The following is a 13,911-nucleotide window of genomic DNA, read 5'->3' as shown; positions in this document are numbered from 1 at the left end:
TATTTACCCAGGGCTTCAAATGCCCTAGGGGCAGTCCTGTAGGGAATATCCTCATAGGAATACTAAACAGATAAGGTCTCTTTTCCTTGGGTAATATTATTACTCTATATACTCTAGGTTCCAGTTGACAAGGAGATTTGATGGGATCACTTGCCTTTTTTTCTTTCCCCTTGGGGTATCACACGGAATAGAATACAAACAAAACACAGATCAGCTGCTTCAATTCCTTTAATTTTGCAAAGAACTCCTTAAAAGATTGCCTATGTTTGGATTACTGCTTCACTCCTTCATTCCTAGCTGCATGACATCAGTTATGTAACCTCTTTGTGTTTCAATGAACAGTACTTATTACATGTAAAGCATTCATATGTTTCACAAATATTTATTGAACACTGACTATATACTTCATAATCATCTAGGCAGTAGAGAAACATCAATAACAAAAACAAAGATTCCTATCTTTACAAAATTTCTTAGGAACTTCTTCCCACCATCAAAATTCTGCTTAAAACACAACTATTCTAGATTGAAAGTACAGTTACACATATCAGCCAAGAGCCTAATTATTAGTAATTATTTAATCAAAGTAAAGCTCAGCTGGCAACTAAAACCACAATAAGGAGATGCTGGTCAAGTCTTGTCAGGTTGGGGCAGTGGTGCACGAGTAAACTGGCACAAAAGAAAAGTTTTAATGTGTAGATTTTGCGGATTTCTATGAAATATTCCCAGTGTGGCCACTTTCAGGCTATCAACAGCATCTTGCAACCAGCTTGCAAAATTCCTGAATTTTTAACAATCAGCTCAACAGTACAGGTTGGTTTCAGCATACCACTGGGTCGAGAGGAGGTAGGCAGTAGGATCAAAGCCAAGCCAACAGAAAGGAGCGCTGGCAGAAAGGTAGAGACTGTGTCAAGGAAATTTTGTCCTATACACAAAAACACAAAGACTGGGTTTGGTCTTCTCCAGACGTTTGCACTCCACACACAGATGAGTTTTTATATTTGCTAATAACAGCACTCAATGTTACTTATAAAAAAATAATAACTAAAACTGTCTGCTGACTTTAGCCTTAACAAAAGCAATAATTAACCCACCTATTAAAATAATTTTAAAAGAAGGTAATATTCTTCCAATTTAAATAAAGTGATAATCCTAATGTATTTCAGCACTAGTGAGAGTATATCTGACGTATTTTGACTACTTTGGACATTATATTCATACACAGGTACACATAAATATATACACACATAACAAACATCACAAAGCATTTACTATACGCCAGGAACCATCTTAAGAATGAATACAACTTCTATGAGGGCAAGGAAATGTATTTTAGCCATTGATGTTTCTCAGCCACCTAAAAGATTATGTGATTCGTGGTATGTAAATATTCAATAAACATTTGGTAAACAAATGAATGCTTTACTTATAATAACTAATCTGAGGCCAAAAAAAAATGGTTACAATAACTGTCCAAGTTGATGCAGCTACTAAGAAGTGGAACTGGAATTCAAACACAGGCAGTCTTTTAAGGGGTCTTTGCAAAACTAAAGACTAGAAAGAGAGAAACAAGTGTGAGTTGACAGGAATTTAGATGGTAGAATGGTTAGCAGCTCTAAGACCATTTAGTTTAGAGGAGACAAAACTCAAGTTAGAACTGTTTTGACCTACTGAAATACTAGTTGTTTTGATAATATTGCCCAGTACCTCAGGGTACTACCTGGAATAGGAAGTGAGACAAAGAGGAATCTAATATAATGGATTCCAGTGAGTCAGAATTTCAATTCAAAATAAGAAGTTTCTGGGAATTATCAGTGTCCAACAATGCAGTAGAACAGAGAACAAACAAGTGACCTAACCTCTCCCGACTCCCTTCATGGGAAAGTATTCAGGCAGGGTACTAAGACACGGTCCTTGCATGAAGTGGGAAGTTAGACTACATGGCCCCTAGGATTTTCCCAGTTCTAAGATTCCTTGTTTTAGATAGGGACAAGAATTCAATAAATAAGTCATGAAGCATCTTTGCCATCTCATCTACCGCTAAACCACAAATGGACTTAAATATGTGAGAATATTTTGATATATTTGTTTGGTTTGAAACTGTTCTATTTTTTAAATCAAAATGAAACACAAAAATTAGACACAGACTAATCACTGGAGAGAAACACGTTTGCAAATCAACCCCACCTATAAAGTCTCCAAATCATCGCATATTCAATAGCATCTAAAATTTTAACCTAACTAATGTCTCAGGAAGTACATAAATTCAATAAGAAATGTTTTTAATCAGTCATTTATTCATTAACATGTCTCCAAGGTATGGAAATTAGAAGAGGTTTTCTTACAAAGATCAAGGGGTAATATCCCATGGTAGCAGGTCAATGCATACATATGAGTTTCTTATTTCTCAGTGGATCCTTCAGAAAAATGCATTGAGTACCAAGTTGTAATGTAGAGGTTATGCATAAAGCTACTGAAAATGATTCATTATACGCTCAAGCATTAGCCTTGGGGAGCCTGGCATATGATAAATAATAAGAACATTATATAGAAAAAACCTAGAGCACTTTTTGTAGTCAGAATCTCCTCTGGTGATTTGTTTTTAATTTTTGGATGTTCTTTTGGTACCATTAGGGCCAGGATCTCTGTACCCTTATGCAAGTTAGAAAAGGTCCCTGTTGGGGAGACCAACTCCAAAACACAACTCTTCCTCTGACTATCTTCCCCTCTTCCCTTCCCATGGTCATGACTTGGCAAAGAGAGCCTGAAGTAGGTCCTTAAGCCTCAGCCAGGCACCCTTTGGGGTATGATCTAATAAGTATTTGTGGAAGCCTAGATTCTTAGTCTATTTGTGTTATTATAACAAAATACCACAGAATGGGTAATTTATAAACAATAGAAATATATTTCTCATAGTTCTGAAGGCTGGGGAGTCTGAGAGCAAGGAATCAGCTGGTGAGAGCCTTGTCTCTCTGCTTCTAAGATGGTGCCTTGTTGCTACATCCTCTGCAGGGAAGGAGCACTATGTCCTAACGTGGCAGAAGGGTAAAAACGGGTTCCTCCACCAAACCCTCTTACAAGGGCACCTAATCCCATTCATGAGGGTGGAGCCCTATTTAATCACTAAGCCCTCCTAAAGGCCACACCTCTTAATACTGTTGCATTGGGGATCAAGTTTCAACATGAATTTCAGAGGGAACAAAAATCATTCAAACCACAACATCCAGCTAGATATTTAACCATAGAATGGTTCTGCCTCTGAAGAGTATATTTAAAACAAAAGTTTAAAGAAAAACAGCCTAAACCAATTCATTAACTCTCCTATGCTCACTACCATCACTAGGACCACCTAACAAATGGGAATATCCCAGAAACAGTGAATCTCCAAATAATTATTTTTAACATTCCATTATCAAACCTAGCAATTCTCATAACTGGTTAAAACTCAAAAATTGGCCAGGTGCAAACTACTTTTGCTCAGGATTAAGCCTACTTCTGCCTTGTAGTCCCAATAGCTGACTTGCTCTACTGGAGTTGAGGTAATCCGAATTTACTACTGGTTTTTAATTTTTCTTTCAAACTTCATTTTTTGGTCTTTTCTTGATCTTGAGTACTAATGATACTCCAGATATTGTTTGGATCCCACTTTCCAGACCTTAACCTTCATTCATGCTCCTGATAATTAATCAATTACTTAATCATTCAACCACTATTCATTAAGCATCTGCTTGGCACTGGGCTATCTTAGGAACACAAAAATAATTAGGATGAATTGCTTACCCCCCAAAAGCTGACTGTCCAGTAGAGCATTCCTGAAAATAAATATTTTGACAAGTATTAAAATATAGTCTGATAAGTTCAAAAATACAAGTAATTAATCATTCAGAAAATGAAACAAGCCCAAAGAGAATTTGTCACCTGCTGAAGTGACAGAACTGAGGCCAGAACCCAGGTCTCCTGACCCTAATCTGGTGCTATAATCACTACTTTCTGATAACACAGTTGTTTCTATTTGGTTAATTTACTGATTAAGTGATTCCTTCATTTTTTCAGAAAGTATACTTTCTGAACAAAACTATAGATTATTATGGCAAGAAAGCTATGAAATGAACATACAAATTGTAAACTCAGATTTTGCAAATTAAATGAAGAAGCACAGAGAGAGAACAAGGAAAACTAGAAATGAAGAATTAAAATACAATATAACGTTATAAAATGAATGGATCAGATTACATTGCATAAATTTTCCACACCTTTGCCTACAGTTTGTGACATTCACAGCATACTATTTACCAGGGTTTTCTATTTGACAGATATTATAATAGGTCATGTTGAGCACCTAAATTCATGCATGCATTTCTTATTTTGACATGAAGTATTTTCCTTTTATGTGCCATGAAGACATAGGAACATTTTGTACATTTTATAATTGTAAACATAGTTCCATTTAAAAGTAACAAAAAGTATCATATTTTTTCAGAGTTGAGTTCTTACAAAGCACATATTAATTTGAGCCCCTATTTAATTAATGACCTTTACCATTTAACTGGTCAACCAAATCAGAAACAGAGAAAAGTCATCAGATCATCTCTCTTGGCACATCTCCAGATCCTATCAACTAAACTATGTGGACCCCCATTTGAAACCATCACCTAAACTTCAACTAATCTAGCTTTTATATAATTTTCACCTAGGCTATGTCAACTGCCTCCTAAAATGCCTTTCCACCTCTGGCCTTGAACTCTTCCACTGTATTGCTATAAAGAGTAATTTTATACAAAACAAGTCTCTAGGACTTAAATTCCTTTATTGGTTTCCACTTGCTACAAAAAAGAAAGAAAGAAAGAAACAGTTCAATCTTCTGTATATGTTCTTCTTGACTTTACCTCTGTCTGCTTTTCCAACTTAATCTCCCCCGCTGTCTTCTTGAACTTAATCTACTTAAATTTGTCATCTTTTAGAATTCATGCTGATTTACATCCTGTTTCTTTTCATTAAAATGACCTTCTTAACCTTGCTTTCCTAACAAACATCCATTTTTTCTTATTTATCTTGGTGTATACCATTATTGCAGCATTCTTCAAATGAATACCACTTACTTGTTACCAAATATTTCTTCCCTGTTAGCCTATGAAATTGTAATGAAAGAAATGTGACTGGTGCATCACTGTATTCCCATATTTTAGTATAAGGTATGAAACAGAGTACCCAACAAGTGGTAGTTAAATTCAACACACAAATATTAGAGTGATTCTAGGGAAGACTGGACTTTTTAGAGTTTGAGCATTTGAAAAACCATATCAGAGACAGGAAAGAACTAGGTGTTCTGGAGTGTCTGTTGACACCATGATACAACTTCTACTATTCCCACTCAAGTCTGAAACTGTTTCACAAAGTTCTTTCCCTGTGTGGTATTAGATTAAAATTTGCCAATGAGAGGACTTCATAAATTATTTGGAAGGCAAAAGTGAAACAGAAGCCATTATTCTAAGGAAACTGTGGAAGTCAAACATGATGACTCCAGTCACTGTGGTGCTTCCACAGACCTCTCATGAGCTCCCACTTTGTGGTTTTACAAATGTCCTGTAAGATTTTTTAGTTGTGTCAGTGCCAGAGCTTAATAATGATGTGATTAATGGAAGTCTCTCTGGTCTTTCAGTTGCAGCCTTCCAGACAAATCTCCACCAGCTACACACAAATTTGTGTACACATTAATTCTTACTTATAAATTTGATTTACACTTATTTCTGTCATCCTTGTAGTGCCTCAGCTTTTCTGAACAAACCCAGACTGACGTAGCTTATGGCACTAAAGTGGATCCAGGGGTAGAGAATCTTAAAGATGGGAATCTGGAATTGGTTCTATAATGTGATCAGATTTAAAAGCACTAATAACCTCATTGCCAGTGGTAAATAAGATACTTATAGACCATGATATTTGAAAAATAATTTCTTACATTATCACCTGGAGTTACCTGGAGTTGGATGCCTATGCTTTGGGTGACTATCTTAGTTTAGGCTGCTATAACACAATGCCGTAAATTGGGTAGCTTATAAACAACAGGCTTTAATTTCTCACAGTCTGGAGGCTGGGAAGTTTAAGATGAAGGCACCAGCAGATCTGATGTCTGGTGAGGGCCGCTTCTTCACAGATAGTGCTTCCTTGTTGTGTCCTCACATGGTGGAAAGAGGAAGGGAGCTTTTGGGGGCTACTTTTATAAAGGCACGAATGCCTTTCTGGGGGCTCCAGTCTCATAACCTAATCATTTCCTAAAGCCCCCGTCTTCTAATACCATCACTTTGAAGTAAGGAGTTTTGGAGGGACTTGAATTTTGGAGGGACTCAAACATTCAGACCATACCAGCTACCTACTGCTACCCACTATTTTTTTTTTTTTTTTTAGATGGAGTTTTGCTCTTGTTGCCCAGGCTGAAATGCAGGGGCAGAATCTTGGCTCACTGCAACCTCTGCCTCCTGGGTTCAAGTGATTCTTCTGCCTCAGCCTCCTGAGTAGCTGGGATTACAGTGCCCACCACCACACCCAGCTATTTTTTATTTATTTATTTATTTATTTATTTTTGTATTTTTTTTTAGTGGAGGCAGGATTTCGCCATGTTGGCCAGGCTCATCCTGAACTCCTGACCTCACGTGATCCACCCATCTCAGCCTACCAAAGTGCTGGGATTATAGGTGTGAGCCCGTGAGCCACTGCACCCAGCCCACTAATTTTTTAATTTAAAAAGTTATAATCAAAATACAGATTATAAGGACAAAGAGGAAAGACGGCCGGACGCGGTAGCTCATGCCTGTAATCCCAGCACTTTGGGATGCTAAGATGGATGTATCACCTGAGGTCAGGAGTTCAAGACAAGCCTGGCCAACATGGTGAAACCCCATCTCTACTAAAACTACAAAAATTCGTCCAGCGTGGTGGTGCACACCTGTAATCCCAGCTACTTGGGAGGCTGAGGCAGGAGAATCGTTTGAGCCTGGGAGGCAGAGGTTGCAGTGAGCTGAGACCATGCCATTGGACTCCAGCCTGGGCAACAAGAGCAAAACTCCACCTCAAAAAAAAAAAAAAAAAAAAAAAAAAAAAAAAAGGAAAGAGATGGTTGCCTGTTTTAACTGTACTAGAAAAAGCAAATGGCCGGGCGCAGTGGCTCAAGCCTGTAATCCCAGCACTTTGGGAGGCCGAGACGGGCGGATCACGAGGTCAGGAGATCGAGACCATCCTGGCTAACACAGTGAAACCCCGTCTCTACTAAAATACAAAAAAAATTAGCCGAGCGTGGTGGCGGGCGCCTGTAGTCCCAGCTACTCGGGAGGCTGAGGCAGGAGAATGGCGTGAACCCGGGAGGCGGAGCTTGCAGTGAGCCAAGATCCGGCCACTGCACTCCAGCCTGGGCAACAGAGCAAGACTCTGTCTCAAAAAAAAAAAAAAAAAAGAAAAAGAAAAAGAAAAAGAAAATGATGAAGTCAGGGCTTTCTACTCCTATCTCGAGTTCTGAATATTGAAAGTGAAATATCTGTGACTATCTTGAAAAAAATACCTCATAACTTTTAGCTGCAGGTTTGAAGTTTTTGAAAACCAAACCCAAAGTCTGATACTACAAGTGATGAATTAAAATGCAAATCAAATGTATGGCTCCTCAGAATCTCTTACAGTATTTTATCTATAACATTGATGGGGAAAGAATGAGATACTGAAGATCGGGATGGAGCTATTTAGATAAATTGCAATGAACACCCAAATTCCACTCAGTAGAAACTTACCCTGTCAGAATAAACTCACCTTCCCTTACTAAAGAACCTGGAGACTTATGGAAGAATGCTGATTCTCAAGTACCACCCCATCACCTCTCTTGCTTCTAAACCTATAACTGAACTCAAAACGTGAGAAAAATACAAAGTCTAATCCTGGAGGATATGCTATACACACAAAAGAATTTTAATATTTTGATAATTTATATTAGTGAAAACTGGAAGAATATCTTTGGGTATTGATTGTAAGAGTGTTACAACAGAGAGGAAGAAATACACTGTTGGATTCGCTAGGTTTATTTATATCAGTGCACTAAGAAGTAATTTTGGATTCAATATGTTATTTTGAATTGTTAGGAATAAGTCTAATAGCCTTGTTTTACCCAGGGTTTCCCAAAGAGACAAAACCCACAGAAGACTGGTAGATATAAAGATTAGATAGATGATAGATAGATAGATAGATAGATAGATAGATAGATAGATAGATAGATAGATAGATAGATAGATAGATAGATAGATACAATATAAAATTTATTAGGGGAAATGACTCATGTTGTTATGGATATTAAGTCTCAGGATAATCTGACTATAAGATGGAGATTCAGGGATACTGGTGGCAAGGCTCAGTTCAAGTCCAAAGGCTTCAGAACCAGGGAAGACAATGGTATCGTTCAGGCTATGTCCAAAGACCTGAGAACCTAGGGGACCAATGATGTAAGATGAAGAGTCCAAAGTCCAGAGAACCTGGAGTTCTTATGTCTCAGGGCAGAAGAAGAAGGGTGTCCCAGCTCCGGGAGAGAAAAGGGGATAGAGAGAGAGGGAGGGAAAGAGAGAGAAGAGAGAAGAGGGAGAGAATTTGCCTTTCCTCTGCCTTTGTGTTCTATCCAGTCACCCAGCCAAATGGATTGTGCCTGCCTTCACTGAGGAGGAAAAAATCTTCCTCACTCAGTTCACCAACTCACATTCCATTTTTCTTGGGAATTACCCTCTCAAACACACCCAGAAACAATGCCTTACCAACTCTCCAGGTATCTCTTAATCCAGTCAAGTTGACACCTAGAATTAACCATCACAGGCTTGTCAGATGATTGACTGTAAGTGAGCACCTGTGGTGGCCAAAGTGATCTGAAGAAGGCAGTATCCAAAGGCTTAGGGAGACACGGACGCTAGAGTGGATGTTTTTTGTGTTCCACTACTCATTTACTCCTTCTCAAAGTCTAGAGTGGATGTTTTTTGTGTTCCACTACTCATTTACTCCTTCTCAAAGTCTTTCAGAAATGCATTCAGGAGGATTAAATGAGCAACTTTCAAAGGTTCTTTAATGGCCTTTTTTTTTTTTTTTCCGCATGCCAGGAATGACACTGGGAAAGGTGTCAGTGGAACAGACTCCTAGAAGGCAATGAGAATGGTGGGATTTTGAAGTGGCAGGGCCCATCTGATGCAAGTAATAGTTACTGGCACTAATTGCCGGGGTCATGGTGGATATTGTTACCATAATGCACAGCAATGATTGATCTGATGGTAGTCAGATAGTATGACCTACAGAGATCTTTGTGGCTAAATAATTACACTCTTAGGACTAATACAGGTGAACAGCATACTAAATTGAGTCTACGTTGATTTTTATAAGCAAAATTGTTAGGACTGGTAGATGGAGACCTGAATTGAATCACTACAATAGAGTCATGCTCCTTAACCACTTCCCAGATTTGAGTGGTTTGTAGACTTCGAGCAGCTTAAATGAAGAGAAGGTTTGAACCCTTTGAGGAAGGATACTACCACACTGCCAAAAACGTATGTGGTAAAATATCCATTTAGCCTTTTCCAGGAGAACCTGGAACCATTTACCAGGGTGCTTATGCTTTAGGGAAATAAAAATAACTGAATGTCTTATGGATTGCCAGACACTGACTTTGAGTTGACACAAATTCTTGGAGACACAAAAGAGCAAAGTGATTCACCCTTCAGAAACGAGATTTGTGAAAGCCAGGTGATTCATATCATTTTGGCTCAGCCCATCTACAGTGGGTCCCTCAAGTCACCCTGTGGTCATGTTCCTAGTTCTAAAATGAAAAGTTGGAATGGATACACGCAGCAATGTGGGCTTCCACTTGCCAAGGTTAATCTGGCTACATCAGTATTGAATGCCCAACCTGCCAACAGTAGAGACAAACTGTGAAGCCCTGATACAATGGCATTCCAAAGGGTGACCAGAGAGCCATCTGAAGGCAAGTTGATTACATTAGCAAATTTCTTTCGTGAAAAGGGCAGCCATTTGTTCATACCAAAATAGACATGTATGTTGGATCTGATTTTGCCTTCCCTGCCCAACAGTTTTCTGCTTGTATAGACAGCTTAGTTTCCAATCAAATAAGGCCTCCACAGGGAGTTAAAACAATGGTTACGTTAAACTAGAAGCTAAGAATGTCACCTTGTCACTATAAACACCTTTACGCAAATAAACTGGAAAATCTAGAAGAAATGGATAAATTCCTGGACACATACACCCTCCCAAGACTAAACCAGGAAGAAGTCAAATCCCTGAATAGACCAATAACAAGTTCTGAAATTGAGGCAGTAATTAATAGCCTACCAACTAGACAAAGCCCAGGACCAGACAGATTCATAGCCAAATTCTAAGAGGTACAAAGAAGAGCTGGTACCATTCCTTCTGAAACTATTCCAAACAATAGGAAAAGAGGGACTCCTCCCTAACTCATTTTATGAGGCCAGCATCATCTTGATACCAAAACCTGGCAGAGACACAACAAAAAAAGAAAATTTCAGGCCACTATCCCTGATGAACACCAGTGCAAAAATCTTCAATAAAATACTGGCAAGCTGAACCCAGCAGCACATCAAAAAGCTTATCCACCACGATCAAGTCGGCTTCATCCCTGGGATACAAGGTTGGTTCAACAGACCCAAATCAATAAACATAATCCATTACATAAACAGAACCAATGACAAAAAAAAAAAAAAAACCATGATTATCTCAAAAGATGGGAAAAAAAAGGCCTTCAGTAAAATTTGACACCCCTTCATGCTAAAAACTCTCTATAAACTAGGTATTGATGGAACATATCTCAAAATAATAAGAGCTATTTATGACAAACCCACAGCCAATATCATACTGAATGGGCAAAAGCAGGAAGCATTCCCTCTGAAAACCGGCACAAGAAAAGGATGCCCTCTCTCACCACTCCTATTCAACATAGTATTGGAAGTTCTGGCCAGGGCAATCAGGCAAGAGAAAGAAATAAAGGGTATTCAAACAGGAAGAGAGAAAATCAAATTGTCTCTGTTTGCAGATGACATGATTGTATATCTAGAAAACCATACCATCTCAGCCCAAAATCTTCTTAAGCTGATAAGCAACTTCAGCAAAACCTCAGGATACAAAATCAGTGTGCAAAAATCACAGGCATTCCTATACACCAATAATAGACAAACACAGAGGTAAATCATGAGCAAACTCCCATTCACAATTGCTACAAAGAGAATAAAATACCTAGGAATTCAACTTACGAGGGATGTGAAGGATGTCTTCAAGGAGAACTACAAGCCACTCCTCAAGGAAATAAAAGAGGACATAAACAAATGGAAAAATGTTCCATGCTCATGGAAAGTAAGAATCAATATCTTGAAAATGGCCAAACTGCCCAAAATAATTTATAGAGTCAATGCTATCCCCATCAAGCTACCACTGACTTTCTTCACAGAATTAGAAAAACTACCCTAAATTTCATATGGAACCAAAAAAGAGCCCATATAGCCAAGACAATCCTAACCAAAAATAACAAAGCTGGGGGCATCACACTACCTGATTTCAAACTATACTACAAGGCTACAGTAACCAAAACAGCGTAGTACTGATAGCAAAACAGATATATAGACCAATGGAACAGAACAGAGGCCTCAGAAATAATGCCACACATCTACAACCATCTGATCTTTGACAAACCCAACAAGAACAAGCAATGGGAAAAGGATTCCCTATTTAATAAATGGTTTTGGGAAAACTGGCTAGCCATGTGCAGAAAACTGAAACTGGACCCCTTCCTTACATCATTTTTTTTCTTTACAGTTTGTATACTTGGATTTTTTCAAATTACTACTTTAATATATGTTTGAAATCAGTGAATACAAAGGTATACAAGAAATAAGTTTATCATCTGTATCATTACACTTCCTCCACTGCACCTTCCTGAGATAAGCCATGTCAACAGTGTGGTGTGTATCTTTCTAAACATTTCACTTAGTTTATTAAAACTTACACAAGACTTTGCATGCATAGATAGGGTTGGTTTTTTTTTTTTTAATTCCCTTTGCTTTGTTGCTCATTTTAACATAATAAAATCATACTGCAAATAGGATCTGCAACTTTGGCAAAATATTTATATAGATGTAAGTACATATTTTTTTACTGTTTTCCACAATTGAAATCATACTTGACATACTTTTATACATTCTGCTTTTGTCATTCATAAATTCTTTAAAGAAATTCCTCCAAGCCAACTGGCATAGCTCTAATTCATTTGTTCATTTAAATAACTGTAAACTAAACCACGGTTTGGATATTTTATAATTTATTTAGACATTGCCCTAGCACTGAGCAACATTTTGTTACATGCCACTAAAACAATGCTAATCAAAACATCCAAAAGAAGAATATCTTTATTTGCTTTTATTTGTATACGATAGATATGCAATAGTGACTTGTGAATTGTCTAGGGCTGGCTTTTTATTTTAGTGATTGCTGCCAGGTTGTTTTCCAAAATAGTTGCAACAATTCATAATTCTGTGAGAATATATATGAGTACCCAAGTTTGTTAATATTCATTTTGAAGGTTTGTTGCTTTTGTTTGTACTTTCCTAACCATTTATTTAATAATTTTTGTGTGTTTATTGGCCATTTGGTTTTTTGTGAACTAATCACATTTCTAGTGGTTTGCTTATCTTGTCTGTCTTGTCTTCTTGCTTTCTGTCTGTAAGACTTTTTTGTGTTATGTGGAAACCTTTATCTCATCTCTCTTTAAAATTTTTTTGTATTGTACAGAAATGTACCCCATACGTCCCATCTAGGATACAAATAGATAGTTCTACAATCTGTTTTTTTTTTTAATTGATTTTGTCCATTGTACTTTTTGCCATACAAAAGGTTTATGTTTTTACAGGCTCAAACATTTTCAATCATACAGCTTTCAGTGTAAGTTCCATCATGCAAAGAGCTTGGAAGTCATCACTCCATTCTTTCAAGAAAAAGCAATACGAATTGATAACCAACAACTTTTTCTGAATCTGTTAGAGAACTGGGGTTGCAGACAAACCATTACCCCCAAATCTGGAGAGACAGGCAGTGAAAAATATCATAGATCAGAAACTTGAATGTGCCTTAAAGGAAAATGGAAGAGGAGGGAGGAGGGAGGAGGAGAGGTGAGGAGAAGGCAAGGAGAAGGAGGAGAAATAATAGTGGAGGCAACCATATTTTTATTTTTTCCTTTTTTTTTTCTTTTTTTTTTCTCTTGAGGCAGGGTCTCATTCTGTCACCTAGGCTAGAATCCAGTAGAGGGATCATAGGTTACTGCAGCCTTGAACTTCTGAACTCAAGTGATCCTCCCACCTCAGCCTCTCAAGTAGCTGGGGCTACAGATGTTCATCACCACATCCAACTAAATTTTTTAATCTTTTGTAGGCACAGGATCTTGCTATTTTGCCCGAGCTGGTCTTAAATTCCTGGTCTCAAGTGAATTTCCTGCCTCCACTAACTAAAGTGCTGGGATTACAGGTGGAAGCCACTGCACCCAGCCTATTTCTTCTTAATTGATCTAAAAGATAAATATTGATCTAAAACAAAATATTGTTTGTTTAAAGCAATATTGGTAACAATGGGTAACTAAAATAAATAATATTGAGGTGACAAGAGATAAGAGTTACCTGCACTACATCTGAAGTAGTATAATGCTATTGGAGGTGGTCTTTGATTACTTAAAATTTCATATTGTAAACTCTAGGGCAACCACTAAAAAAATAAAACTGATATGCTAAAAGAGGAGTTAAAGTAGAATAATATAAAATGCTTCATTACACTCAGAGAAGACAATAAAAGAGAGGAGAGGGAGAAACAAAGAACAAAAACAACAAATAGAAA

The sequence above is a fragment of the Macaca thibetana genome, chromosome 3 (genome assembly GCF_024542745.1).
Source record: "Macaca thibetana thibetana isolate TM-01 chromosome 3, ASM2454274v1, whole genome shotgun sequence".
In the NCBI taxonomy this organism is placed as follows: Eukaryota; Metazoa; Chordata; class Mammalia; order Primates; family Cercopithecidae; genus Macaca; species Macaca thibetana.
This window is presented reverse-complemented; position numbering follows the sequence as displayed.